Raw genomic sequence first — 5,692 nt, 5'->3', positions numbered from 1 at the left:
AAAAACCAAACTTTTCAAATTAAAATTTTATTTCTTAAATTTATTTTCAATTTTAGTTATTTCTTATACAAACTTTTATTTTTATATCTTAATTTCTTTTTTTACTATAATATGTAAAGTTGTAAAAGAAAAAAGAAGGATACTGAATTTACCAAAGTTTTAAAATAATGCATGTTCTTCTTTTATTTTTAGTCTTTTTTTTTGTATTTTTTTGTTATTATTATTTTTTTTAACTTAATTTTTATCATGACACTAATAATGATGCTACAATGAATATAATTAACTATGAAAATTAAATTTTTATTCTTTACACTATTTTATTGTTTTCATTTTAACTATTTATTTATCTTGTCTATTTTATTGATACTATTATCATTATGATTGTTTCATGTAATATTATTTAAATTTATATTTTATGTCATGATTAGTGAATTATGTTATATTTAAAATCATTTAATATATAATAAACAAGTAAATAAATAAAATATTTACATTAGCTTATAGCATGACATATAACTTCTTTATCGACGTGCTTTATTAATTGACGAGACCTATGTATACCTACGGTATCATAAGTCTTATTTTAAATAAATCTATCATATTATAAATCTAATTAATCAAGTAACTGTTATATTAACTAACCAAATATATTTAACTAAATATCTCTTTTATTAATAAGTTAAGTTAAAACAAAATTATTTATTAATGTAACAAGTTAATAACGTCATTGTGCAGTAACTCTACCTTTGTGTATTATAAATTATTGAAACTTATGTATACTTACGTTATTTTAAGTTTCACTTAAATATATATATATATATATATATATATATATATATATATTCTAAAAGTTAAAATATATTCTATTCATTAGACAATCACTTTATTAACCAAATATATTATTATAAATACGAGTATATTTTATATTAAATCTTAAATTTATTTTCTAAATTATTAAATAATATGTTAACTAAGTAATTAAATTAAAATCATATAGATGCAGCGGTTTATAACGTCATCGTGTAGCATCTCTACTTTTGTACGTTTTAAATTGTTGAGACATTTGTATAGTAACGTTATCTTGGTCTCACGTAATACAAACTTGTTAAAAATATATTTTAATTTTCCTCAAATGAACGTCTATATGTACTAATCAATTTAGATATATTAATTTTTTCTTTAAATATATTTTATTATATAAAATTAATTTCATATTTAAACATTTTTAATTATGTTTCCAACTTTAAGAAAATATTTTTACTAAATTTTAACAAAATATTCTGCGACATAAATGTGCGATTTACATTGTCTTTAGTTGACGGATTAGTCATGAGATATTTATGTATAGCTTACGCTATCTTAAATTTCTTCAATATTAAAATTTTTGAATTAAATTATATATTAAAAATATTATTTCATAAATTAAATATTTGGTCTTAATTATTATACTTTTACAATGACTTGTAACAAGAATGTGTGATCTTCTCATCTTTCGTATTGTTCGTCATGGAGTAACATGTATAGCTGCGCTATCTTGTCTCTTCAAAAATCTAAACAATTTTTATTTTATTTTTCTAAGAAAATATGATAAATTTCAAAAAGTTCTTTTAAAATCTTATAAATTAATAAAATAATTCTACCATTTTTTATGGAAGTACGTGACTTTGAATTCTCCATTACACTCGGAGATATGTAGGAGCGGAATCATATCTGTCGAGTCAAAATAATTTTTTAAAAATATTTTTTTCCTTTCTTAGATATAACTTAACATTTTTAATAAATAAATCTTCTTTCTTTTAAAAATAAAAATAGGAACATTTATTTTTTTAAGGGTTAAATAAATTTGCACAATTACTTTAAGGTAATCGTTATTTAAACGGACGTTGTAGAGTGCTAACACCTTCCCTACGCGTAAATGACTTCTGAATCCATTTTTGGTTTCAAAGATCAAAATTTTAAATTTTTTTGAGATTTTCTTTGATAAACCTTAATGGCGACTATACTGATTTTTCTTAAAAACGTTTTTTGCCTTATCATTGCAACCGCCTGTTGCGATAGATGGCGACTCCACTGGGAACATTTTTAGAGAGTCAAGCCTTTAGTAATTAGTTGTGCAAATTTGTTTAATTTTATTTATATGCGCTTAATCCCTTTATCTTTTCTTATTTATATGATTCAATTGAATTATGTTCCTTCTATTCCCGTATTTATTTCATGTATGAATTTTGTAATTTTTTTGTATATACCCTTTTGATATTTTTGTTAACCTTAGGATAAATGACTCTTAATATTTTGTGGTATTCTCATGTTGTTTAATTTTGCAGCTTTTATTTTTTGAGTTGATAAAGTTTGTATGCTCCTTCACACACCCCACTTACACATTCATCACACACTTTGAGCGTGGCCCTATACCCGAGTCTAAGTATGCTTAGAATAAGAAGGGTTATGTAGCAGTGTCATTTTGGACGCACGTCCCATTTGACTATCGTAAAAACCCTAGCTAGAGTTTAATCTTTTCTTGATGTCTCACATCTAGTAGACTCCTTACTGTTGTGGTCAACATCAAGGATTGGATCTTGACTCTAGTGGCCTTTTAGGATTACAAGCTACCTTGGACAAGTCTTTACACATAAAAGACCACCCTAGACCCTTAGGTGATCCAAAATAGGGCACAAAGGGAGCCCTTTTCTTATCTCCTCTTTTAGAAATCATGCGAATTATTAGCTCCTTAAAGTTTCAAAAAATAAAAAAGGAGAGGAAATTTTGCTAAATTTTAAAGGCTAGTGATTCACATGATTCTTTATGTTAATCTTCTTTATATTATTATCATTTTGCATGTTATGGCATATCATAAATTCAAAGATCATGTTTGTTGTTATAACTGTAAATTATGTTTTTGAAAAAGGGTTAATGATGACAATTGGCATGTTTTTTTTGCATCATTACATTGTCATGTGAAACATTATCCTTCTAAGCATCAATTCAGATTTATGAAAAAGTAAATAATAACTTTCAAAGAGATGCTAAAGAGGATAATGATTTATATTGTTCTTTCATTATCATGATCATCACATGTTTGTTTCATCGATATAAGTGCCTAGTGGATTTCTTAACCTATTTCAAACCAATGATGATTCTTACATGGATAATTTATCTGTTTAGAATCAATATTGGTCTTCACTACTAGTATCCTATATCAATGAAATAAATACAAGATTTTGAATAATTTCTCATCTATTTTCTTTCTTCTATTTTATTTATAGGTTAAAGATCACAAAGTTGTTTGAGTATCCAAGAAAAATAGAAATTAATGTAGGATCAAGTAGCAATAGGGTAAAATCAGTTGAATTAAGAAGAAAGTTGCATCTGAAAGTTAAGAAAGTTGACACCACAAGTTTAAGAGAGTTAGGAAAGAAGCTGAAGACAGTTCAACAACTCACTTTAGTAAGGAGGTTTGGAAACATTCTGAGATTGATGGAAGTGGATGCACAAGATGTCATAACAACCCTAGCCCAATATTATGATTCTCCATTAACATGTTTCACTTTTCAAGACTTACAACTAGCTCCAACACTAGAGGAGTTTGAGCAGATTCTAGACTTGCCTTCGGAAGGCTAGCAACCATACTGTCCCCTAGAGCACCATGCATTCCTCCCGACCATAGCCAATGTCTTAAAGATCAACCTAGCAGAATTGTAACAAGCTTGTCAAGAGAGACATCAAAATAGAGGGTTCGCGAGAGATTTTCTTGAGTGACATATGCATAACCTCGCAAGCAATGAAGATTGGGAGACTTTTATGGATGTTTTGGCACTCACTATTTATGGTATTGTCCTTTTTCTTGAGCATGACAACTTTGTGTATTTCTCGCACGCAAAAATTGACTTGAAAATCCTGTCACTGTATATTGGTTGATGTTTATTGTACACTGAGCTTTTGCCATGAGAAGAAAGGAAAAAGAATAATATGTTGTCTGCCTATACTCTGTATATGGCTCACAGCCTATATCTTCAAAAGACCAAGTGAGATCAAATGCCCGATCACTGATTTGTTGACGTTTCAGATTAAGATGAAGAGTGGTCAAGAATGGGCCAACCACCTGGCTAGCTTGAATGAAAGACACATTAGGTGGCACACTCCATGGAAGCAATCGATGACCACAATTTATCATTGTGGGAGTTACCCAAATGTCCCTCTTATGGGTACTTGAGGGTGCATCAATTATAATCCAGTTATGGGGCAACGTCAGGTTGCCTATCATATGATGGGACCACCTACCAAGGAATTGCTGACTCCTTTTATTTTCTACTTTGAAGATGGAAATTTCACTGAGCTAATCCAAAAAGTAAAGAGTGCATGGGCAAAGGCTATTCAAAAATGAAAAGACTTAGGTGTGAGGAGCTGTGCAGCAAAATCAAGTTACCGTCAGTGGGTTAATGAAAGGGTCCAAAAGATTAAGCTACCATTCAAAGCCTTAAATAGCTCCCAAGAAACTGAATAATCTAATCCAGTACCTATTGAGGATGAAGAAGTGAAAGAATTGAAGGTAAGACTAGCAAAGATGATTGAGAAAAATGTGAAGATGGAAAGGGAACTTCGAGAAAGTCGCCAAACTTATGCCATTTTGAAGAGAGAGAACAATGACAAAACAACAGGCTTATGAAGAAGTTTGTAAGAAGCAGAAGTCAGTGCAAAGCCATGCATCTAAGGTTCAACGATGTCTTGAAGCTGTAAGCAAAGAGTTGGGATTGAGGGTAAAATAACGAAATTCAGCCTTGTATGAAAAATGTCAACTGAAAGGTGCATTGTACAAAGCCAAGGGAGATAAACAAGAAGCGTTGACCCAAGTAAATGAGCTTCAGGCGCGAGTGCAAAACATGGAGCAACAGATACAAGAAATTGTCGTAGCATGCGAGGCTGAAATTAATATGGAGAAATGGGAAGTAATCAGGGTAATGAAAGAATATGAAGTCATTGTAAAATAGAAGGATAGTCAAATAAAAGAAGGAGACAAGCTCATTAAGTATTAGATCAAGTGCTTTATACAATTAGCATCTTTGGCTAATGGAACAATTGATGATATTCCACGCATGTTAACAAATGCTGAGATAGCGACATTTTTCTACAAAACACCTCAAGAAATTAAAGATTTCCTCAGCCATTACAATTGGTTAATCTCAGAGATGAAAGGAATGATAGTTAGGGCTAGGAAAGGGTGATGTAATGACCTAGGATACGGGTAGATTATGTATGGGTAGGAAAAGAATGGTGTATTTTGAATCAAACTATGATTTACTTCATGTTTGATTAAGATTTGTATTTTAATGTGTTTCCTTTAATGAAAATCCTACATTAATTTCCATTAAAGACCCGAAGACACTCAACAACTGTGATGATTCTTTAAATTTTCATTCTTTCTCTTTTGATTATATTTTTCATTTTATTAATTTATTTCTTGACTGCATGACATAGAAAAAATTAAAAACAAATATAACGGGGAAATATTTTCTAAAGCATCCTTATAGAACTCGCGCTCAATCAAGGATCATGGATGAGTTGGAAGAATATAATGAGAAGCTAAGGAATGACGTTAACCAACTGAAAGAGCAGATGGTGCAAATTTTGAAGGCACTGAAGTCTCTAGAAAAGAGAGCCACAGAAGGGACCCTTCCTGCCCAACAACCTGCTCATA

This window comes from Abrus precatorius, unplaced genomic scaffold (genome assembly GCF_003935025.1).
Source record: "Abrus precatorius isolate BTA unplaced genomic scaffold, Abrus_2018 Scaffold6, whole genome shotgun sequence".
NCBI classification, from domain to species: domain Eukaryota; kingdom Viridiplantae; phylum Streptophyta; class Magnoliopsida; order Fabales; family Fabaceae; genus Abrus; species Abrus precatorius.
Note: the sequence above shows the minus strand (reverse complement) of the source record.